General features: G+C 34.0%; 1 long non-coding RNA gene across 1 annotated transcript; it reads left to right on the top strand.

The window, feature by feature from the left end:
- On the top strand, window positions 1-24,179 carry LOC141544547 (uncharacterized). The gene is made up of 2 exons (XR_012482647.1): window positions 1-244; window positions 23,799-24,179. It is a non-coding gene; the product is annotated as an uncharacterized LOC141544547 (long non-coding RNA).
- Window positions 24,180-26,427: the final 2,248 nt, after the last annotated feature.

Raw genomic sequence — 26,427 nt, 5'->3', positions numbered from 1 at the left:
TCCATCTGAAGTCATCACACAACTCCCTGCCTACTCTGCTCATCTGTACACAAGCTGACACAGACTCCTGGTTCCCTTCCTCATGAAAACCCAACTCTAAGACCTTCTAGTTTTACATGGGGCTCTGATGTATGCATCCTGGGAAAAGGAGTCAGTTTTGGGCATGGCATCTCAGTGTGGAGGAAGGGGTTAAGTGGCACTCAGCATCTAACAGGTCTTCTTTCACAGGGGCAGAGCTCATAAGGTAAGCACATCTCTTAATGAAGTGGATTTGATGGCACTAATGCAGTGGAACATTGGTGACCAACAACTTCTCAGCCTGAAGTCATGCTGGTATCAAATTTAGCACAGGCTGGACATTTTTATTTCACCTGCTCTAATGATGATGGATGGGCAGAAAGAGGCTAAACATTCTCCTCTTCCCTGGAAAAGCTTGGAGTTCACCCAGGGGAAGAAACCAGAGAAAGAACAGAGAATTGCATTAAGAACAAATAGAGGAGCTGACATTTGGCTGGAGAATCTCCCAGATTAGGGAAATCACAGTATAATAAAACTACTACCACTTGATTCAGCATTACAGTCTCTGGAAGCTCCCTAAAATAGTCAGATTAAAAGGATCTCCAGTAAGACTTAATCACCAAACATGGTACTTGACCTTGAGGAGTCTATTTAAGATAAACAAACTAGAAAACAATATAAAAAGTATATTATAAAAGCAGTACATAATAGAAAGAATAGGAATGTGGAATTATAAGATCTGACTTTCCAACTTATTCTGATTTTTGTGCTTTATTAGTTATTGCACATATGTTAGCCTCAGTTTTATCATTTGTAAAATGAGACTATTAGTCTAAATGATCTCTAAAGGATGAGTGTTTTAAACCTAGTTCATATTAGCAAATTATTAAATTTTCAGAGTGAGCATTTACATCCCAGAAATCAACGAAGGTTAGAAACATGGTATTGAATTATTATTTTATTGATTATTAATAAAGTGGTAAAGAATATGTTAATGCAGATTAAATATATTAAATATTTTAAACTTGGAAATGAGACTTTATTTTACAAAGGTTTGCTACAAATACGTTTTCAAGCTAATAATTTCCTTCTTAATTAATTCTTAATTGGAATTACTTATGCAAAATCATTTACATTTGACTTAATTGATATTATTCACTTAATCTTCTGTGGTCCTTTTTATTCGTTTTTTGATCCTGAAATTTTCTCCTATCTGTAGATCTGATAGGCAATTTTCTCCCCAAATTTCTGTTTTTTTATAGCTTTTTATTTGCAAAATATATGCATGGCCAATTTTTCAGCATTGACAATTGGGAAACCTTTTGTTCCAATTTTTCCCCTCCTCCCCACTTTCTCCCCCAGATGGCAGATACACCAATACATGTTAAATATGTTAAATACAATATATGTATACATGTCTAAACAGTTGTTTTGCTATACAAAAAGAATCGAACTTTGAAATAGTATACAATTAGCCTGTGAAGGAAATTAAAAATGCATGTGGACAAAAATAGAGGGATTAGGAATTCCATGCAGTGGTTCATAGTCATCTCCCAGAGTTCTTTCAATGGGTGTAGCTGGTTCAGTTCATTACTGCTCTATTGGAACTGATTTGGTTCATCTCATTGTTGAAAATGGCCACATCCATCAGAATTGATCATCATATAGTATTGTTGTTGAAGTATACAACGATCTCCTGGTCCTGCTCATTTCTCTCAGCATCAGTTCATGTAAGTCTCTCCAGGCCTTTCTGAAATCCTCCTGCTAGTCATTTCTTACAGAACAATAATATTCCATACTATTCATATACCATAACTTATTCAGCCATACTCCAATTGATGGACATCCACTCAGTTTCTAGTTTTTGGCCACTACAAAGAGGGCTGCCACAAACATTCTTGCACATATACATCCCTTTCTCTTCTTTAAGATCTTTTTGGGATATAACCCTAGTAGTAACACTGCTGGATCAAAGGGAATGCATAGTTTGATAACTTTTTGAGCATAGTTCCAAATTGTTCTCCAGAATGGCCAGATGTATTCACAATTCCACCAATAATGTATCAGTGTCCCAGTTTTCCCACATCCCCTCCAACATTCAGCATTATCTTTTCCTGTCATTTTAGCCAATCTGAGAGGTGTGTAGTAGTATCTCAGAGTTGTCTTAATTTGCATTTCTCTGATTAATAATGACTTGGAGCATCTTTTCATATGGTTAGAAATAGTTTCAATTTCTTCATCTCAAAATAGTCTCTTCATATACTTTGACCATTTATAAATTGCAGAATGGCTTGATTTCTTATAAAGTAGAGTCAATTCTCTATATATTTTGGAAATGATGCTTTTATCAGAACCTTTGACTGTAAAAATACTTTCTAGTTTATTATTTCCCTTCTATTCTTGTATGCATTAGTTTTGTTTGTACAAAAAACTTTGTGATCAATAATGATCTCTAGTTCCTCTTTGGTAACAAATTCCTTTTGCTTCCACAGGTCTGAGAGGTAAACTATCCTATGTTCTTCTTATTTATATATAATCTCATTCTTTATGCCTAGGTCATGAACTCATTTTGATCTTATCTTGGTGTACCGTGTTAAGTGTGGGTCAATGTGTAGTTTCTACCATAATAATTTCCAATTTTCCCAGCAGTTTTTGTCAAACAGTGAATTCTAATCCCCAAAGCTGGGGTCTTTGGGTTTGTCAAACACTAGATTATTAAAGTTTTTGATTATTTTATCCTTTGAACGTACCCTATTCCACTGATCAACTAGTCTTTTTCTTAGCCAATACCAAATGGTTTTGGTAACCTATGCTTTATAATATAGTTTTAGATCTGTATAGCTAGGCCACATTCATTTGATTTTTTTTTCATTAGTTCCCTTGAAAATCTTGCACTTTTGTTCTTCCAGATGAATTTTGTTGCTATTTTTTCTAGGTCATTTAAATAGTTTTTGGGAATCTGATTGGTATAACACTAAATAAATAGATCTGTTTAGATAGTATTGTCATCTTTATTATATTTGCTTGACCTATCTAAGAGCACTTAATATTTTTTCCAATTCGTTAGATTTGACATTATTTGTGTGTGGAAAGTGTTTTGTAGTTTTACTCATATAGCTCCTGACTTTTCCTTGACAGATAGATTCCCAAATATTTTATACTATCAACAGTTAATTTAAATGGAATTTCTCTTTATAACTCTAACTGTTCGATTTCATTAGTGGATATATAAGAATGCTGATGAGTTGTGTGGGTTTATTTTGTATCCTACAACTTTGCTAAAGGTGTGGATTATTTCTAATAGCTTTTTAATAGAATCTCTGGCATTCTCTAAGTCATCAGCAAAGAGTAATAATCTGGTTTCCTCATTACCTACTCTAATTCCTTTAATCTCTTTCTCAACTCTTATTGCTGAAGCTAGCATTTCTAATACAATATTGAATATTAATGGTGATAGTGGGCAATGTTATTTCACTCCTGATCTTATTGGGAATGGTTCCAGTTTGTCCCTATTACATATGAGGCTTACTGATGATTTTAAATAGATGCTACTGATTTTTTAAAGGAAAAGTTCATTTGTTCCTATACTCTCAAGTGTTTCTAATAGGAATGAATGTTGGATTTTTTCAAATGCTTTTTCTGCATCTACTGAGATGGTCATATGGTTTTTGTTAATTTGGTTGTTGATATAGACAATTATGCTAATAGTTTTGCTAATATTGAACCAGCCCTGAATTCTTTGTCTAAAAATCCTACTTGGTCATTGTGTATTATCCTGGGGATGATATTCTGTAATCTTTTTGCTAATATTTTATTTAAAATTTTAGCATCAATATTCATCAGGGAGATTGGTCTATAATTTTCTTTTTCTGTTTTCAACCTATCTGGTTTAGGTATCAGTACCAAGTCTGTTTGTGTCATAAAAGGAATTTGTTAGGAGTCCTCATTCCCTATCAAATAGTTTATATAACATTGAACTTAATTGTTCTTTAAATGTTTGTTAGAATTCACATGTAAATCCATCTGTTCCTGAGGATTTTTTCTTAGGGATTTGATTAATAGCTTGTTCTATCTGTTTTTTCTAAAATGGGAGTATTTAAGCAATTTACTTCTTCCTCTATTAATCTAGGAAGCCTATATTTTTTAAGGTAGTCATCCAATTCACTAAGATTATCAAAATTATTGGTGTAAAGTTGAGCAAAGTAACTCCTAATTATTGCTCTAATTTCCTCTTCATTGATGGAAAGTTCTCCCTTTTCATTTTTAAGACTAACAATTTGATTTTCTTTTCCTTTTTCTAATCAAATTTAACAAAGGTTTATCTATTTTATTGATTATTTTCATAAAACCAAGTCAGTTTTAATTATTAATTCAATAATTTTTTTGCTTTCAATTTTATCAATTTCTCCTTTTAATTTTAGAATTTCAAGTTTAGTATTTGATTGGCGGTTTTTAATTTGTTCTTTTTCTAACTTTTTAAAGTTGCAAGCCCAATTCATTGATCATTTCTTTTTCTATTTTATTCAAATAAGCCTCTAAAGATATCGAATTTCCCCTTATTATCATTTTGGCTGCATCGCACAAATTTTGGTATATTGTCTCATTATTGTCATTCTCTTGCATGAAATTATGAATTGTGTCTATGATTTGCTGTTTCACCCCTTCATTCTTTAGGATGAGACTATTTAGTTTCCAATTTCTTTTGGGTGTATTTTCCCCTTGCCCTTTACTGAATGTAATTTTATTACATTGTGATCTGAAAAAATGCATTTACTATTTCTGTCTTTCTGCATTTGATTTTGAGATCTTTATTTAGTCAGTTTTTGTATAGATTCCATGAACTGCTGAGAAGAAAGTATACTCCTTTCTATCCTCATTCAGTTTTCTCTAAAGATCTATAATATCTAGGTTTCCTAGTATTCTATTTAGCTCTTTAATTTATTTCTTATTTATTTTGTGATTTGATTCATCTAGTTCTGAGGGAGCAAGGTTGAGATCTCTCACTATTATAGTTTTGCTGTCTATTTCTTCTTGCATCTCTCTTAACTTCTCCTTTAGGAAGTTAGATGCTACACCACTTGGTGCATATACGTTTAGTATTATATTGTTTCAGTGTCTATGCTACCCTTTAGCAAGATATAGTTTCCTTTTTTATCTATTTTAATTTGATCAATTTTTTTTTGCTTTTGCTTAATATGAGATCAGAATGACTACTCCTGCTTTTTTTTTTTACTTCATCTGAAGCATAGTAGATTATGCTCCAGCCTTTTATCTTTATTTTGTATGTATTGCTATGATTTAAATGTGTTTTTTATAAACAACACATTATAGGATTCTGATTTTTAATCCAGTCTGCTATCTCCTTACGTTTTATGGGGAAAGTTCAAGCCATTTAAAATTAAAACTTATGATTTTGTATTTCCTGCCATCTTACTAACTCCAAATTATACTTTTCTTCTTCCTTTTCCCTTTTCCCTCTCCCCAGTATTTTACTTATGAGCATTACTTGCCTCAAACAGTCTTCCCTCACTTATGGCCAACACCGCTATAGATTCCTGTAGATTCCTCCCAATAGATTCTCTGCCACACAGAATCTGCACTGCTTATGGAGTCTGCATAGCCCCAAGACTGTGTGCTATCTGTGCTGGTGTTTGTAGTCAGCTGCTTGCATTTTGCTGTGATTTGCAGGTGATCTTTGAAATTATCTTCTGCTGATAATTTATTGTACTCCCAATATTTGCAGGTTCTGCTGGTCCAGAGCTAATTCAGAGGCTGGATTTACTCATTAGCTTGAGGGTTGTAGAGAAGGTCAGAGAGAAATGTGTGTCATCTCCACCATCTTTGTATCATCTCCACCATCTAACTAAGGCCTATTCTTAATAAATGTTATTGGCTTCTTATTACCTCCAGGATCAAATGTAAAATCTTTGGTTTAACTCCGTGTTACCTTTCCAAGTTTCTTCATGCTGCTTCTTGTACTATAATATTCAGCAACATCTCCCTTCCTGATATTTTTTCATGCAGACACTACGAAGGATTTGATGTCTTGCATGCTTGGAATATTGTTTCCACAGCTTCCTTCAAGGTTAAGCTCAGATTTCACCTTTTTCAGAAAGTCTTTATTGGTCTCCTACCCTCTCCATATGGTAGGTGCTTTCCTTCTGAGACTACCTTCCAACTACTCTGTATATATCTTGCCTGAATATCTTCTGCATTGTCTCCCTCAATAGAGTGTGAACTCCTTAGAGGTACCTTTCTTTGTTTCCTCAGCACTTAGCACAGTATTTGGCAGATTGTAAGTATTTAATACATGTTTATTGACTGCCTAGTTGTGTTATCTCTATTTCCTATTCTTTGAGTTATTCTAGAAAAAAAATCATTGTGAAAATATAAATATGCTATCCAGAAGAATAAGGAAAGAATTTTGAAATGTTTCACCACAAAATTTTATCTCTGCTACTTATTTTCTTCATTTGCATAGTGAAAAGTTGGACTTAGTGATCTTTAAATTATCACTCTAACTCAATATTTGATGATTGTCTTTAGAAAATCCCTGGTATCACTGTCTCTAAACAGGTCAGAGGTTGGATGGAAGTAGGAAATATAGAGCATATAATCCCAGGAGCCTTTGAAGGCTACTTTGTTGTCTGGACCATGTGAAATGATGCTGTGAATATTTTTTCAAAATGTGTAAGTTGAGGGGATTTGCAGCTGCTTGTTGCCTGGGGATGCAAATAATAATGGAAACATAACTTTTGTGGGTGGTCAGTCCATTCTTTCTTTTAATAGGCATGATACATTGGAAAACATGGAGAATGTGGTGGGTGGCTAGAAAGAATGGAGAAGTCCTTCCTTCTGGGTGTATATATATATATATATATATATATATATATATATATATATATATATATATATATATATATATATACATATATATTTTTTTCCTAATAAGGGAGAATCAAAATCAGTGAGATTGATTGATGAATGCCCCAAACCCCCAGGCAGGAAGTTATGTAGCTCAGAGAACTGAAATTTGAATTTATAGCTTCCTGACTTTTTTTCTCCTTTTCTTCCTGATTTTCTACATAGAAATACCAATGCTTTGCTTTCACATTAAATAAAAAAGTATGCAGCTTTTTATAATGAACCAGATGGTTGAAAGACATATTAAATGGAGGCATTACTTAGGGCTTTAGTCAATGCAGATCTCAAGTATACAGTATTTTTAAACAAGCAGGAGATCTCCAAATCCTCTACTAGTGACTCTAGTGAATAAGTTCATTTTATTCAAAGTTTGGTTGTAATTATTAAAGATAAAGTGCCAAAGGGGAGAGAATATTGGACTTTGATTTAGGAGACGTGGGTTTGAATACGGGTACAAACCGTTACTAGCCATATGCTCATGTCAAATCACTGAAATCTCAGCCTCAGATTCCTTATGTCTAACAGGAATATAATAGTACCTGAAACACTTCTGCACTTTGAAAACTGTACCGGGCTAAATGAATGTGATCTGATGGTATTTTTAAATATTTTTTAATTTTTAAATTACATATTTAATATATTTATTAATGTATTATTAATAAAATAAATTATTTTTAAAAATAAGGCAATATGACATAATATATAGAGAAAGAGCTTTAAATGCAGAAAGATCTGAATTAAAATCCCAACACTAACACACATACACACACTACCTGGGGAAATTGTTTGATATATAATGCTCCAAATAAGCCTCTATCTAATAAATTGAAGAGTAGATATTATTGTAATCTGGAAAAGTGTGTGGCCTTCCCAGAAGGTTTGGTCTAAGAGGAGGGAAGAGACAGAGACAGAGACAGAGACAAAGATAGAGACACAGACAGAGACAGAACAAAGATAGAGACAGAGAAAGAAGACAGAGACACACAGAGAGACACAAAGAGACACAGAAACACAGACAGAGAGAAAGAGAAGACAGAGATAGAGAGAGACAGAGATACAAACAGAGAAAGAGAGAAAGAAAGGGAGGGGCGACAGAGAAAGAGAGGAGAAGAGAGGGAAAAGACAGGGAGAAGAGAGACAGAGGGAGGAGAGACAGAGGGGAGAGAGAAAGATAGAGTGGGGAAGAAAAGAGAGAAGAGAAGAGAAGAGAAGAGAAGAGAAGAGAAGAGAAGAGAAGAGAAGAGAAGAGACAGAGACAGAGACAGAGACAAATAAGAGGGGGGGGGAAGATAAGTCTATCATCAATACCACCACCAGCTCTCCTGCCACAAGAAAATAGAAGCTAAGAAAAGCAGTTAAATATGAAAACCCACAATGTGTACCATGATAACAATTGAAATCCCTTTTTGACTCAATAGAAGGTGTTTCTGAATTGCTGTTGGGCATCTCCAGGGGACTCAGCTGGTGATGAGATGAGATAGCTCAATATCAGCAAAAATACAGTTTCTTACTATGATACTCTGAGAATGAGTATCATAAAGAAAGTATACTTTTAGCAATGAAATCAATTTTATTTCATTTCTCGCTTCTTCTGCATTCTACAAGATGACATTTTCTTTGAGCCCTTACACATATGAGACTTTTGATTCTGTTATTGCCAGCTGTAACCACGCAATCTAGATTCAACCTACATTTCTATCCTGAATCTCCTTCTCACTGCAGGTCTCTTTTTGGGACCTCAGACTCACTTTGTTTAGTCTTATCTGAGAGGCGATGTTTTCAATGCAATGCAATGATTTCAGAGCCTGAGGACCTGGGTTCAAATTTTACCTCTGTTGATTATTGTCTGTGGGACATGAGGCAAATCACTCAAACTCAGCGGGCCTTGATTTTCTCATGTGGAAAATGAGGGGGTGAGCTAGATGATTTCTAAGGTTCTTTGTTGTTTAGAATTTATGAGCATGTGATCTTCTCTAAATGTTTTGCTCAAACTTTCCTCTCTACTTTAGCTCTTCTAAAGCATGCTTCTTCTTTATTTAAATGTCATTCTTTTTAAATTTTTTTTAGTTATTTTCATTTTTAATACCATATCATTCATTTCCTGGGACATCCCTGCCCCATTAAGTCCTTCTTTGTGAAAACAACAATATTAGCAAGGAGAAAATTAGCTAAACAAAACTGATGGAGTGACTGTGTCTACAAGTATATTACACCCAGTACACAACGTTCCTTATTTTTTTACTGAAGGGAAATAAATGCTTTCTAATTTGTTCTCTCAAACTGAATTTGGTCATCACAAAAAAAAATCGGAGTCCAATTATTGAACTGTTTTCATCAATAAAATTGTTTTCATTTACAATATTGTATGTTATTTTCTAAATAGATATAGATACACACATTTTATTCATAGGCTCATAGAACACTCATGTTTTTACTGGGTCAAGATTTTGGTACATATGAGATATGTTTTTTATCTCAGGATTCATGATCATAGTATGATTATTAAGTATAAGGGTCAAAACAGTATAATAACTTTTTCTTACAAAATAGCTGGACTAAGCTATTGCTCCTCCACAAAGGTTTCTATCTTCCCACATTACCTCAACATTTATGTTGGCCTGTTATTATGTTTCTTCAACATCCTGAATGTGCATTGCTTAATTTGCCTTGCTTTTTATTATTTGCATTTTCTATTATTCTACTTTGAAGGCAAAAGCCTTCTCCATAGAATATAGCATGGAACTATAGATATAGGAAATCCCAGAATTTTGGAGCTGAAAAGTATTTCAGAGTCCATCTAGTAAAATTTAAATCTGACAAACAAAAATCTTTTTCTTTCCTTCCTTCCTTCCTATCTTCCTTCCTTCCTTCCTTCCTTCCTTCCTTCCTTCCTTCCTTCCTTCCTTCCTTCCTTCCTTCCTTCCTTCCTTCCTTCCTTCCTTCCTTCCTTTCCTCCCTCCCTTTCCTTTCTCTCTTCCTTCCTTCCCTCTTTTCTTTACTGTAACATCTAAAAAGGCATTAAAAAGACTTATATTGAAGGAAAACCTGCTATGTACCAACTTATCTCATATTGTATTCCTCAGTTAATATTTAAAGAATTAAAATAGATTTGAAATATTGTTTTCAAGGAATTTTTTAATTTGTAAAGTTTCTTTCCCAGAACCAAAAGTTAGGAATGGCTCAGAATCACAAAATCTCAAAATTGGAAGGGCCTGTACAGGGCAGTCTATAGTATAACACGAATATTCATTATATCTTCTCTAATAAATAACCATCTATTTTTGGCTTGAAGCTCTCAAGTAAGGGAGTGAAGGAATTCATCATCTCCAAAAGTAACCCATTCCTCTTTTGATTGATTGTAATTGTTAGGATGTTGTTGTTATTGTTGTTGGTTTCCTTTCAATTAGTTCCTTTATAGTATTACCATTTTTCCTAGTTCTGAACTTTGGGACCAGTTGATTCAAGCTTATTTCCTCTATTAGAGAGTAAGTTCCTTGAGTACAAAAACTGTCTTTCTTTTTATTTGTTTTTTGTATCCCCAGCTCTTAGCATGATGCCTGGTATTCAGAAGGTGCTTAATAAATGTTTGTTTATTGAATAATTGATTGGGAAGTTCTCCTTTCCTTCCACAACTCACTTTCATTTTTTTAGAGACTATTTTTGTCAAATCTAATAATTTAAGTGAGATTCCATTGTATTCTCTAGAAGATATATAACATGAATTAATTGATTGAGATAAAGATATGGTGCTTTGCAAACTGGGAAATGCTGCATAAATTTCAGCTGTCATGATCACCATGATTAAGATGATTCTTAAGGTTGAGTCCTCTTTATAATTAAATTATTTCATTTTGTAATACAGTAGAGTGAAAAGCAGTAGATTGGTAGTCAGGAAACTTAGCTTCCAGTGAGAGTTCTGCCCATATCCACATGGATTTTGGCAACTCACCTTATATCACTAGACCTAGATTTTCTCAAATGTAAAATGAGAAGATTTGTCAAGATGAACTATGAGGTACCTTCCATATCCAAGAGAATAAAGTTATGTGGTTCTACTTTATTAAGTATAAGAAAGACTCTCATCTTAAAACCAAGTTCTGCTCTCTCACAAATTATATTATGGTTAGAATTCAGTGAAAAATGAACAGGAATAACTGGTGACTACTGGTACACTATTCAATCTCTCTACCCAGGGACAAATATCAGTGACTTCCCAAATCTTTGTTAAAGCAGGTGAGAATCCTGACTAAATATTCTTTGTTGACTTCATATTTAGGAAGGAAAACCTATTTCATCTAGTTCTTGTGGTTAATAAGACAACAATTTCAAAATCAATTCTCTCATCCCAAATATGGAAACAATCCCTGTAATTAGAGTTTTTTTCCTGTCACCCTTACTTCTTGTTAGTACATTATTTCTTCCAAAAATTCAGATGAGAGCAATCCTCTTGGTCCTTTAATGAGTTTCTTGAATTATATGAGACTATGATAATTCTCTGGGGCTAAATAACGGAAATAGTGATTGACCTTGGTCTTTTTCTCAGATTCAAGTATAATTAATCCCTCCACTGCCTACACACAACTTTTCCTATGGAGAATTACATGGTTCTGACCTTGCTCCAGATATTACCTCCTTTGCATAAACTCAATGAGAAAGTTACCACTTAGGGACTACTCTCACTCCAATTGGGGTTGATTGGGATATTTCAATTTTGAAAACTTTCTAAAAACAAATGGACGGGACTTTTTTAAAATATTGTCTCTTGAATCACTGGTTTAGAAGTAGAATTTCATTGTTCAGAAAATCTTTCATATTGAAATGCAGATTGAAATGAATTATTAAACAGAAAGTATCAATGAGAGACTCAAAGTAGAAGCTCCCTTCACTAGTGCAGTTAGCAACTCCTCTTGACTCAGGATCAATCTCAGTTGTCTGAACAAAAAGTTAAGTATGGATTACTTAGTTGGTCAGTGTCATTTAAAGACAAGGTTCATAGGATAGGGAAACATGCTCCATTGTTTTTTACATTGTAAAAATTCATTTTACTTCATTTAAGTCTTTTTGTGCTATCTAAAGTTTTACCTTCAGTTATATTTGCTGACATGAGGTGGAATGGATCCCTCATATATTCCATGTATTCCAAATAACTTGCTTCTACTTTAAGCAAACAATATTTCAAAATATATTAACTAACAGAACTATATACTCGATATACCCTTTATTAAATTTGTTTGAAAAAAAAAACAATGTTTTTCTTCACATCTCTTTAACTGTTTCAATCACTCTTAAATCTGAAGGTTTTATTACACCTGTTCTCACACTTAGTAAACCAGATTTAAAACAAGGGAGGGGGAATGTACAACTGGTCTAATCTCATTGCTTTAAAGAGAAAAAATTGAGATCCTGGGACAACGTAATGTTTTTTCCAGAGTTAGAGAGAAGAAAATGCAAAACTGAGATTCAAAGTCAGATCTTATGACTCCAAATATACTATAGGAACAGAAACTTCCTTTGTTAGGTTCCTTTCAAAGCTGGGGGATTATGTAGTCCTTGATCTCAATAGCTACAGGTAAGCTTGAAGTCATTAGCCCTTCCACTTTCTCTAAGAAATCAGTGATTATTCTCTGCCAGATTATGTTCATTAAACTAAGGACAATGAGTTTTATGTCTTATGTCCTTGGATGAAGACCCATGACTTATTATCATCAAAAGTCAAATTTCTGTTTTCTTCTTCAAGAAAAAACAAACTTTCATTGTCCTGACAGTTTTTGCAGCTATCTATGAACAGAGGCATAAAAATCACAGAACTGAAAATGGAAGGAAGTAATGAGTGATCTAATCCATCTCATGTTATAGAGGAGAGACTAAGACCCAGATTTAGTTAAGTGACTCATAGAAATCAAGAGGCAGAACCAACATTCAAACTCAACTGCTTTAACTCTCTATATGTGTTCTTTCCACAATACCATGTTTTCTGAAAATTTAAAGTAATGCTTTCCTTCTACTAATTTGTATTCTTTTCAAACTACCTTGTATGTAAACAAGTTTAGAAAGAGAATATATCTTTTACTAAAGAACATTTTTGAATGTTGAATGTTTATTTCTTACTCACATAAAAAAAAATATTGTTTAAATTTTTCAGCTTAAGACTTCAAGAAGAATTTAATGAACTGAGGATTCACATTACAAAGATATTTCTTTTTTTATTTTTAACTTACTTTTAATTTCAAAGTTAAACTTTACTTTTTCTCTCCACACCTTTCCATTTAATAAAGAAAAAATAGAAATCTTTTCAACAAATATGTGTAATTATATAAGATATATATATATATATGTATATATATATATATGTAGATAAATACAGAAATCTAGAAATCTCTTGCATATATATCTCCACATGATTCCATGTGGATTTGGCCCTGTGGTGCACATGTACAAAAGTGGTTGTCTCCATCTCCATCTTAAGTCTACCATCACTCTATCAGGTTGCAAGTAACAAACTTCATTGTTTTTGATGATTGCATTAATTAGAGTTCTCAAGACTTCTAAAAGGAAATTTCTTGACAATGCTATTATTTTTTTCTCCTCATTCTACTCATTTCATTCTGCATCAGTCCCATACAAGTCTTAGTAGGTTTCTTTACAAGCATTCCTTTCATCATTTCTTATAATACAGTAATGTCATTACATTCAAAAACAGTGATTTGTTTAATCATTCCCCAGTTGATGATTTGTTTTTAGCTCTTTGACACGATAGCCTTGCTATCTTATCATGCCAATGGATTCTTTAATTCTTTTTTTTTTTGATCTTCTTAGTGTCTAGTCTAGCTATGATATTAAATGGGTCAAAAGAAATTTGTTGGGGCAAAGTTCTGAATTGTTCTCTAGAATGACTAAAGCTGTTCACATCTCTATCTACAGTTTATTAATGATGTTGCATAGTCAGTATTTCTCAGTTTCCCTTTTTGTCAATTTTGTCAATATTCTGAAGGTTGTGAGGGAGAAGCTCAGAATTGTTTTAACTTCTATTTCTTTGATTATTGGTTAATTATAACATTTTCATATGGCTATTAGTCACTTGTATTTTTCCCTCTGAAAACTGTAATTTCATATCATTTTATCACATATTACATTGGAAATGATCCTTACTAGTATAAGTTTAAATGTATTTCCTCAATATCTTAAAATATATAATATTATATATTTAATATAGATAGTATTTTAAACAGAATTATTAATCACAGTTGTTTGTGAAACTTATGGAAATGTTTCATCATATTTAGATATATTCTATGAAGAGAATTCCTAGAGAATAATACAGATTTTGGAGCATTCTGCTTTTTTTAATGACCTCAAGTAAAATAAATTGATTTTGAATAATTAATCAGGAAAGATCAAATATTAAATTAATTGTATCCTAACTATTTCAGTTTGTTTCAGAGATCTAGTAAAATTTCATTTCAATAATTTATATAAATAACTTTTCCCTTGCTTTTAGATAATGGTTTATTCAAGAAGAACTAAGAGGAAGCTAGAAGTAGGATCATAGAATTGAAAGGAATTTCAAGAGATTGTTTAATTTAGTATTTGCCCTTCAAGACATCAGATGATGCCTTAGAACCAGAGAGGTTAAACAAGGTCACATAGCTTGTAAGTGAAAGAAGAGATTAGAAATTAGATGTGGTGTTTCCTTTTAATCATTTCTGACTGTTCCATCTCCTTTATCAGCAACTTTAAAGTCAAAATAATATTCTTAAGGTATAGATATGACCATATTATTTTTCTCAAAAATTCTTCAAAGGCTCTCTATTTCTTTTAGGATAAAAATTAGTCTTACTGATCTTTAAGGATCCCTATAATTTGTTTCCAACTCTCCTTTCTCTATTTATGTCTTATTATTCTTTCATGAACTTTACATTAAAATCTAAATGGATTGCTATCTGTTCTTCCCATTTGCACAGACCACACTCAGCTCTTTAGTTGTACTCTTAACTTATGTGCAAAATTCAGAATCTTCTTCCTTCTAGAATCAACTAATGTGCCTTTTTTTCTCCATAAAACCTTGTCTACTCCTTCTAGTTTAAAGTGTTTTATTCTCAAAGTTTTCTAGACTATTTTATCTTCATCAAACTCTGTCTTGTAACATATCAGAATCTTTTTAAATTCTAATTCCAATAATAGTATATATATATTCCTTAAGGGTGATATGTGTGTATGTGTATTTCCAATGTTTATCATGATATCCCACACATAGAAGATGCTTCATAAATTTTATTGCTGTTTTCCTTGTTTTTGGTGTTCCTTCTATCTTATCAAATGGTGTAGTAAGTCAAAATAAAGAAGTTGATCTTGTAGTGGTCTGAAATAAGGAGGGGATATGATTTGGGAATTTTAATGGACAACAAGCTGAATGTGAGTCATAAAAGTGATATAGACATAAAAAGCCATTTACATAGTCTTTGGATTCATTAAGAGAAGTGTAACATAGCAATAAAGAGATTCATAGATTTAGAGCTTGAAAATGGATGTTAGAAGCAAGGAAATATAATCATTTTATTTTACAGATAAGAAAACTGAGAATTTAAGTTATTTGCCCAAAGTCACACAAACTAGAAAAAATGGGAGCTTCATGTGATAATCTCAATAGATACGGAAATGGCATTTGCCAAAATACAGCACCCATTTGTATTAAAAACATTAGAGAGCATAGGGATAAAGAGAGCTTTCCCTAAAATAACATGCAGTGTTTATCTAAAACCAACAACAAACATAATTTGTAATGGAGAGAAGCTGGATGCATTCCTATTAAGATCAGGGATTAAAAAAAAAAAAGGATGCCCATTATCACCACTATTAACCAACATTGTATTAGAAATTTTGGCTTTATCAATAAGAAAAAAAAAAAGATATTAAAAAAATAGAATTGTCAATGAGAAAATAAAACTATGTTGTGTTGCAAATGGTATATTTAGAGAATCCTAGAAAATCATCCAGAAATTTACTTGAAACAATTAACAGCTTTAGCAAAGTTGCAGAATATAAAATAAACCCACATAAATCATCAGCATTTCTCTGTATTAGTGACAAAGCCCAGCAACATGAGACTGAAAGAGAAATTCCATTTAATATGAGTGTAGATAAAATAAAATATTTGTGTGACTACCTGTCAAGACAAACTCAGGAACTATATGAAAACTATTACAAAACATTACTCACACAAATAAAGTCAGATCTAAACAACTGGAAAAATACCAAGTGCTCATGAGTAGACTGAGTTAAAAAAAATTACTGTGCCTAAATTAGTCTCCTTGTTCAGTGCCATACCAATCAAACTACTAAAATTATTTTATAGAATGGGAAAAATAATAACAAAATTCATCTTGAAGAACAAAAGGTCAAGAATATCAAGAAAATTAATGAAGAAAAATACAAAACATGGTAGTTTAGCAGTACCCGACATAAAAGTATATTATAAAGTAGCTAAGAAGTAGAGTAGTTGATCAGTGGAAGAGATTAGATACATATGCACAATAATGAAAGCCTATCATAATCTAGTATTTGATAACCTTCCAAACTTCAGCTTCTGGGATAAGAAGACACTATTTGACAAAAATTTCTGGGAAATCTTGAAAATCATGTCAGAAAACTCAGCATAGACCTCCATCTCACAACCCATACCAAAATAAGACCAAAATGGGTGCATGATAACATAAACACATTAGGAGAACAAGTGATAATTTACTTATCTTATCTTTGGAGAAGGGAAGAATTTATGACCAAAGAAGAAAACATTATGAGAGGCAAAATGGACAACTTTGACTACATTAAATTTAAAAAGGTTTTGCACAAACAAAATCAATAGAAACAAGATTAAAAGGGAAGTACAAAGCTGAGAAAAAAATCTTTACAGCCAGGATTTCTGATAAAAATCTCCTTTCTAAAATATATAAAGCAATGTGTCAAATTTTTAAGAATACCAGTCATTCCCCAATTGATAGTCAAAAGATATGAACAATTTTCAGATGAAAAAAATTAAAGGCATCTATAGGTATATGAAAAAAAATGATCTAAATCATTATGGACTAGAGAAATGCAAATTAAAACAGCTCTAAAGTATTACCTCACACCTCTCAGATTAGCTAAGATGAGAGAAAAAATAATAAATCTTGGGAGGGATATGGGAAAATTAGAATACTAATGCATTGTTGGTGGAGTTTTAAAATGATCCACCCTTCTAGAGAGCAATCTGGAACTATACCCAAAGGGCTACCACACTGTGCTTACAGCATTGCCTCTACTGAGTCTATATCCCAAAGAAATCATAAAGAAGTAAAAAGAACCCGTCTGTGCAAAAATGTTTGTAGCAGCTCTTTTTGTGGTAGCAAAGAATTAGAGAATAAATAGATGTCTCTATTGTCCTGATTGGTTTTCTGGAGGTCTCTGGACCAGTCTTCTTTTCAGTCAGAGTAACCACCACAAGAATAGCCAGGTAGTAAAGTCCAAATTCTTTCTGGAGAGCCTTTCAGTCCAGCCTTGGTCTCAGTTTGGGGAAGCAGGAGGACAGGCCAGCCACCACAAGGCTGATGAAGATGGAAATGAATCTCTCTCTCCTTGGCTCTGAGAGAGTTTGAGCTCCCACCTCCAGTCCTTTGTCTTCTCTGGCCCTATTTCCGAGCCTCTCAGTCCCCCGGGAGAGCCACCAGGAGCCTGACTGGAAGGTGGAATGAATCTCGTCCAGTCCTTGCTGGCTGTTATATACTTCATTATCATAGGTGTGACTCTTGTAGAACTATATTAAGTACTAAGTACATGTACTGAACTAGAGAACTGTTAAGCACTATGCTAAACTAGATAACCATTGTCTTTATCAATTCCACTGACTTAACATCTTGTAAGAATCCTTGTTTCAAATACAGAGTTCTGGCCCATAACAGATGCTCATCAATTGGGGACTGGCTGAACAAATTGTTGTATATAAAGGTAATGAAATATTATTGTTCTATAAAAATGATGAACAAGCTGATTATAGAAAGGCCTGGAAAGATTTATCTGTACTGATGCTGAGCAAAACAAGGGAGAACCAGAAATGCATTGTACACAATAACAGCAAGAATGTGCAATGATCAACTATGAAAGACTTGGTTCTTCTCAGTGCATCAGTGATCCAAAGCAATCCCAATAGACTCAGGACAGAAAATGTCATCTGCATCCAGAAAAAAAGAACTGTGGACATTGAATATAAATCAACACATGCTATATTCACTTCTTTTTTTTTTTCTCTCTAATGTGGTTTTTCCTTTTTGTTCTAATTTTTATCTCCCAACATAATTCATAAAGAGATGTTTTTAAAAAGTTAATATCCATGTATAAGAAGAAAAATAAAACAATTAATACAAATTGAAAAAAATAAAAGTAGGAGCTGCCTTTTGAATCTACTTTTTTTTTCTAGTTCCAGATTCAGTGTTTGATCCTCCATAACTAGGCTGACTTTCATAGTAAGAGCTGTGCCTTAATCAGACAGACTACATCAAGATCAAAGTTTTCAATTCTAAATGACATGTTTTAGGAAAACACTGATAAACTGGAAAATGTCCAGAAGAGAGGGGCTTTAGATCATGCTGTATGAGATCATTTTGGAGAATATAGGAGAATATTTAAAGACGTGTTAGACATGTTACTATCTTAAACATTATCACATGAAAAAAGGATTAAATGTGCTCTGCTTAGCCTTAGAGTTCATAAATTAAGAACCATGAACTTGCATGATGAAATTGCAAAGAGGCACATTTGGTTTGATATGCATATAGAGTCACAAATGCATACAGGTACATAGGGATAGAGGCATTATTTTACAGGTGTAATGGATGCCTGGAATTATAAACTGGTTAAACCTGGAGACTAGGATGCAACATTCAGTCTTAGAAAATTTTCATCGGGGACTTTTCTGTCCAAAGTCTTTCCTAATCGTCCAGTGAAAAGTAGTTGCCTGCCTTATCTTTTTTAAGGAGATCTACTTCTGCTTTTGCTTGATCTGAGATAAGGATTGCTACCCCTGCTTTTTTGGCTTTACCTGAAGCATAATAGGCTCTGTTCCAACCTTTTACCTTTACTCTGTATGTATCTCCCTGCTTTAAGTGTGTTTCCTGTAGACAACATATTGATCCAATCTACTATCCGTCTCCGTTTGATGGGATCGTTCATCCCATTTACATTTACAGTTAAAATTACTAATTCTGTATTTCCTGCCATCGTATTATCCCCAGATTATGCTTTTTTCCCTTGACCCCCCTGATCCCCCTCCCCGATATTTAATTTACAGACCCCCCTTGTGACGCGCAACCCTCCCTCTTTTTTTTTTTTTTTTTTTTTTTAGGATCCCTCTCCCCTCCCTCCAAGTCCCTTCACTTATTCTCCTTTTCCTTTTCCCTTTTCCTCTCCCCCCTTTTAATGAGGTGAGAGAAAATTCTCTGAAAAACAAATATGTTAATTATTTACTCTTTGAGCCTCTCCTGATGAGAGTAAGATTCACACAATGATTCTCCCCCTCACTAAGTTCCCTGAGATATGGTGTATTTTCTATGTCTCTTCCTGGGATGTAGTTTCCCTCTTTTTATCACTCCTTCCCCTTTTTCTGAACCGACCTCCTTCCCTTTACTACACCCCCCTTTTTTTCTTTTATATCAGTAAAATCAAATTATCCTTGAGTATTTTTTATATACCCACAACAGAGTTACAGTTCTCAAGGGTTCTGTGTACCTTTTTCTGTTTCTCTTCAGTCTTGTGGATGTAGATCAAATTTTTTGTTTAAGTCTGGTTTTTTTCTTAGAAATATATAGAATTCCTCTGTTTCATTGAATGACCATTTTCTTCCATGGAAAAAGATGCTAAACTTAGCTGGGTAGTTCATTCTTGGTTGCAATCCTTGATCTTTTGCCTTACGGAATATCAGGTTCCAGGCCCTTCTATCTTTTAATGTGGAGGCAGCCAGATCTTGGGTGACCCTTATTGTGGCACCTTGGTATTTAAATTGTTTTTTTCTAGCTGCTTGCAGGATTTTCTCCTTTGTGTGGTAATTCTGCAGCTTAGCCACTATATTCCGTGGTGTTCTTTTTTTAGGGTCTATTTCAGAAGGAGTTCGATGAATTCTTTCCACATCTACTTTCCCTTCTGTTTCTTTTATCTCTGGACAGTTCTCTTTGATAATTTCCTGTAAAATAGAATCTAGGCTCTTTTTTTGGTCATAGTTTTCTGGAAGTCCAATAATCCACAGATTATCTCTCCTAGATCTATTTTCCAGGTCTATAGATTTTCCCAGTAAGTATTTGACGTTGTTCTCCAGCTTCTCATTTTTTTTGTTTTGTTTGACTGATTCTTGGGTTCTCTGTGAATCATTCATTTCTATTTGTTCCATCCTGACTTTTAAGGAGTTATTTTCTTCTTTCACAGTTTTTAGTTCTTTTTGTAAATGCCCAATTTCGTTTTTAAATGAATTATTTTGCTCTATTGAATTTTTTTCCATTTCCCTAATTTTTTTTTTGAGAATTATTTTCTTTTTCCAATTCAGAAATTCTATTTTCTTGAGACTTTTTTATCTTTTCCAATTCAGAGATCCTACTTTCCTGTGTTTTTTTTAACCTTTTCTAATTCACTAATTTTGTTTCCCTGCATCTCCTGTGAATTCTTTATTTTTTCCAACTCCAATTTCAGGACGTTGTTATTCTCTATCATAGCTTCCCTTTCCTTTCCCCATTTTTCTTCAATCTCCCTTAATTTTTTAAGAGCTTCTTCTAGGAGAGAGTTATGTGATGGGGGGCAGGGATCATTCCCCTTTGGGTTGTTATCTGCTGACTCTCTGCTGTTAACTTCCTCGGGGTTGGATACCCGCTCTTTCTCTGTATAGAAGGAATCTATGGTTTTTCTAGCTTTTTTGCTCATATTTAAAAAAATGTTTTGGGGTCTGTCCCTGGGGTAGGAAATTATTTACTTCTTTACCAGCTTCCTCCCAGACGGGATGGATGCAGCGGCTCCTGAGCCTGAGCTAAGATAGAGCTCTGGGAGAGAGTTCCCCACCCTCTCCCTGGGAGTGCCTCAGAGGTGATTAGCACTGCTGTGCTTCCAGGGCGTAGAATAGTGAAGACAGCACGAAGCCCAGCCTATGTGTCCGGGTGGGGCGTGGATGTCTGCAGCAGGTGACGTGAGAAGCCCCTGCGCTCAAACTGGAAGTGTCTGCCAGAAACCGCGGTCCCTAGTTCAAAGGTTCTGCTTCTCTGGGACTTCCTGGAGCTGAGTTCCACTCCCTCCAGCTAAGCTAGGCAGTGTGTGTTGCCTTGGGCCATATCCACCCACTTGTCAATCTCTTAACTATTCTCAGGTGGTAGCTGAGGCCACACCCCCTGGTGCCGAGATCTGCTGAGTCACTCCCAGGATCCGGGGAAAATCTAATCTGAGTTTTAAAATATTTTGGCTTTCTCTTCTGAACTGCTAAATAATTAGCAGAGAAGAGCTAACAGCCTGTGCCAGATTCCTTTACCTCAGTGGCTTCTCTGATCCCAGAGCCCTTCCCAGCGCAATGGGCGCAGTGTGCCCCTACCCCACCGTCTGTGCTGGTCTTTCTTATTCCTCCCCTGAGAACTGACCTTTCCTGTTGAAACTCCAGATTCTCTTCAACTGGTAAGTCGTGCTTCCAGTCCTTGTGGAATCTGTCAGTCCTGAGCTAATTCTGAGACTTAATTTATCTAATTGGTTGTGAGGGAGTGAGGACGTTCACAGAGACGTGTGTTTCTTCTCCGCCATCTTGGCTCCGCCCCCTTGAATACATTCTTGAACAAAAAATTTGGTTAATTTTGATCATATTAAGTTAAAAAGTTTTCGTACAAACAAAACCAATACAGCTAAAATTAAAAGGGATATTTTACATTCAAGGGTTAAATATCTTTTGATCTATCAACATCACTTCTAGGCTTGTTCTCCAAAAGAGATACAAAACAAAAAGTAAAAGGACCTGCATGCACAAAAATATTTAAAGCTACTCTCTTTTTGGTGGCAAAGAATTGGAGATTGAGGGAATACAACTCAGTTGGGGAATGGCTGAACAAATTGTGGTACGTAATTATGATGGAATACTATTTGCTATAAGAAATGATGAGCAAGATGATCTCAGAAAAACCTGAAAAGACTTCCTTGAGCTGATGAAAAATGAAATGTGCAATAGCATATTGTGGGATGGTAGCTCTCTGTAATACAATGATCAAAGACAATTCTGAAGTATTTATAATGAAAAATATTATCCATACCCAGGGGAAAAAAAAACTGATGGTTTCTGGTTACAAATTGAAACATATTTTGTTAAAACTTTTTAAATTTTTTTCTTGAGGTTTTTTTGTGTACATTTGCTTTTATAGTCTTACTATTATCAAAATATTTTGAATGAATATGCATATATAGCCTACATGGAATTGCTTGCCTTCTCAATGAGGAGAATGAAAGGGAGGAAAGGAGAGAATCTGGAACTCAGTGTTTTGTTTTGTTTTTTCAATTTCAAAATGGAGATTTTATGAATGAACATTCCATACAGTGTCTTTACACAACTATTTTTTTAATAGTTTTTATTTACCGGATATATGCATGGGTAATTTTACAACATTGACAATTGCCAATACAGGTTGACCAATACATGTTAAATATGTTAAAGCATAAATTAAATATTATATATATATATGTATATATATATATATACATGTCCAAATAGTTGTTTTGCTGTACAAAAAGAATCGGACTTTGAAATAGTGTACAATTACCCTGTGAAAGAAATCCAAAATGCAGGCGGACAAAAATAGAGGGATTGGGAATTCTATGTAGTGGTTCATAGTCATCTCCCAGAGTTCTTTCGCTGGGTGTAGCTGGTTCAGTTCATTACTGCTCTTTTGCAACTGATTTGGTTCATCTCATTGTTGAAGAGGGTCACGTCCATCAGAATTGATCATCATATAGTATTGTTGTTGAAGTATACAACAATCTCCTGGTCCTGCCTCATTTCACTCAGCATCAGTTCATGCAAGTCTCTCCAGGCCTTTCTGAAATCCTCCTGCTGGTCATTTCTTATAGAACAATAATATTCCATAATATTCATGTACCACAATTTATTCATCCATTCTCCAATTGATGGGCATCCACTCAGTTTCTAGTTTCTGGCCGCTACAAAGAGGGTTGTCACAAATATTCTTGCACATACAGGTCCCTTTCCCTTCTTTAAGATCTCTTTGGGATATAAGCCCAGTAGTAACACTGCTGGGACAAAGGATATACCCAGTTTGATAACTTTTTGAGCATTGGAAATCAGTGTTTTAAAAATGAATGTTAAAAATTCTGTTGTCCTTGTAACTGGGGAAAATAAAATACTAAATAAATGAAAAAAAATATTCTGTTATCTACTTTAATACACTTTAGTATGTCTTTTCTTAGAATTGAAAGTGCTTAAGGGTATAAATTGTTTTATTCTTTGTATTTGGACTCCCAGTACAGTATCTGACTGACAGTGATATAATATTTAATCAGTGTTTGTTGATTGCTTGACACAAGAAAATTTTACCCAACATGATAGCTACTCAAAAGTGAAATAGATTACCTTGGAAGGCAGGGGAATTTTCTCATCTATAACTAGTTAAGTTTTAGCCTGAGCATTTATAATTCATAATTTGTCAAATGCTACAAATCAAACCTTGATTTATTATATATTATGGTATAGATTGTATAATGTGATTGAGAAAATAATAATACAGATTTCCCTTCAAGGTATGTGCTGCATTTTCAGAGAGATGGTTGTTAAACATTTATCCGAACACTTCTGTACCCAACAGATTTCAAGAAGAATTTGGATCTCTAATTACAAGCTACACCACTGCAAGAATTTTTGTGCATGTTCTGGTTTTATGAAACACTTCTGAAAGTCCCCTCCAATTCTCAGATTCTGTGACTAAGAGATGAAAACGAATAGAGGAAGATAAAAACCCAAAAATCAATAAGAGAAGTATAATGATATGGGGTTAGGGAAAAGAAGATGATAACCTTATGGGATGAGAGATTAATAAAAACATGTGAGATGGAATCCAACTTAGAAGAGGAACCCATAGCCTCAGGACTTGTCCCAAACTGATTTTTTTTTAAAAAGATGAAATCCCAAGACACATCTCTGAGATGAGGTAATCAAAACAACAAATAAAATTGCCAATTCAAGGAAATGCCATTGATGCATGAATTATACCGGACTATTTCTGACAATGTGCTATAGTTCTCATCCATGTCAGCAAAAAGCCCATAACCCCAATAAAGAGGCCATCAAATGTGCAGCAGTCTGGGAGATTTGGCAGAAAGAAATTGGCCAGACTAATATAAAGGCACTTAAGGAAATGTAAAAACGGAAGACTGTCTGGAGACAGCACTGGAACTCAGAGAATTGGCAGATTTAGAGGAAAGGATATAATTACGTATATACAAACTTAAGTGTCTCTATTTGAGACTGACTTAGAAGTATAAAGTCCAATGCTTGACATTTTCCCTGTTTTTTGGACAAAAGATTTGTATTTAAATATGGAAAAAATACTTTGTAATTCTGGCATCCAAAGTGTATTGCAAAGTATATTCTACACATACACACACAAACAAAATTTCATAGTTATATACATACACATGGCTCAAATCACTCCCAGAATTCTCTTTTCCAAAGCAAGTCTTTGCCCTCTCTGAAACTTAGAGAATTAGATAATTTTTTAGGGCACTGAAAAGTTAAATGAGCTGTGCAACATCTTATAGTCTGGCATGCCTTCTAGCTGAGAAGAATTCTAGACAGAGACAGAGACAGAGACAGAGCATAAGTCAAGAAACAACTGAAAAAAAATCTGTATCAAGCAAGGAGAGATTTTCTTTCTCTTTTGCAAGGCAATTGGAGTTAAGTGTCACCAGAGTAACACAGTGTTAAGTATCTGAGGCCAGATTTGAACTCAGATTCTCCTGCGTACAAAGCTGATGCTCTATCCATTGTACTATGTGGTTACTTGATCAAGGATAGATTTAAAAGGAGTGAGAGAATGGAGAGAAGTAGAGGATTTTGTCAGATAAGTGTTTCACAATTAAAGTGTGACTGTGAATACATACGTACAAGAAGTCCAGTTCAGCTGTAACATTCAACATGTGAAAGAAAGAGGATGATAGAATGGTGGGGTGAAACTGAAATCAAATCTTGGAGACCCTTGAAGGTCATATATATCTGTATAGTAAATAAAAAAAATCATTCTCAAAATATCCATGCATTATTCCAACCTGATCCTTATTCTAATACTTGCACCCAAATTCTTTGAATCGAGGTGAGTTTAGATATTTTTTCACTAGGGAATAGAATATCACTGAAGACTTTGTCCAGTAGAATTGTTAAAATTTAGAAGATGAGTAAGCCAGTGGAATGGATTGGAGGTAAGTAGAGAATTAAAGTGTGAGACCAAGAAGTGCATAAAGGCAATATGAATTAGAGGTAGGAAGTAAATCTAGATCCTGCAAATTCTAAGCATAGCTCTCTTAATTCTCAATACTGTATTTCTCTCCTGCAAGGCTGATTTGGAAAAGAAATGTCCATTTTTTAATATGTGCATTTGAATCTTCCCCTACCTGTTGTCTAGGAAGATCAACTTCTCCTAATCTTCTTCTGCCATTTTTGGCAGGAATTGACTCCATGTTTTATTTTTTTTAGTCAGATAAATATTCTGAGGGAACATTAGGTGAGAAGCTATATAGGATTGATAACCTAAAAAGGAAATAGTTTCCCAAAGATGCAGGTGTTGTAAGAAGTGGGTCAAGGTAATGTCAAGTTAATGTTTGGGTACTAAGATTGAACTTAAGATTTATGTATATAGCCACCAGAAAATAAATAAGCATTTACTATGTACTTCCCATGTGACAGGCACCCATGCAGTAAGGTGTATATGACTAATATCCTATTCCATAGCTATTCTGCTCCTGAGATACTATTATATGTCTATGGCTTAATGATTTGCTTCAATTATTAATTCAACATTTACTAAGTGCCTACTATGTGAAATGAAGTATCAGACACTGCAGATAAAGCAATGATAAATAAGTTTGTTTTTTTTTTCTTTTCCCAAAGAAGGATGTATAATTTAATAGGGATGAATATGCAGAGATTGACATCATATAGATTATTGTATAATAAATATTTACAAAGAATAGGAAAAACAACTATGAGAGGAAAGTAGGAAGAAACTGTTTCTATCTCGAATTATGAGGAATAATTTTATAGAGGAGGAAATAAGTCACATAAATCTTGAAGGATGGCTAGTATACTGAGGCAAAAATTGGGTGCCAAAAAGCCTTCTATGCATGGATAACAGCGCAGGTGAAGAGAAAGAAATGTAGAAAGAATGCATCTGGACAAAGTGAGTGAGGGAATGGGGAAGGATCATGATCACCAATCAGCAT

Source organism: Sminthopsis crassicaudata, chromosome 5, assembly GCF_048593235.1.
Source record: "Sminthopsis crassicaudata isolate SCR6 chromosome 5, ASM4859323v1, whole genome shotgun sequence".
In the NCBI taxonomy this organism is placed as follows: Eukaryota; Metazoa; Chordata; class Mammalia; order Dasyuromorphia; family Dasyuridae; genus Sminthopsis; species Sminthopsis crassicaudata.
This window is presented reverse-complemented; position numbering and strand designations above follow the sequence as displayed.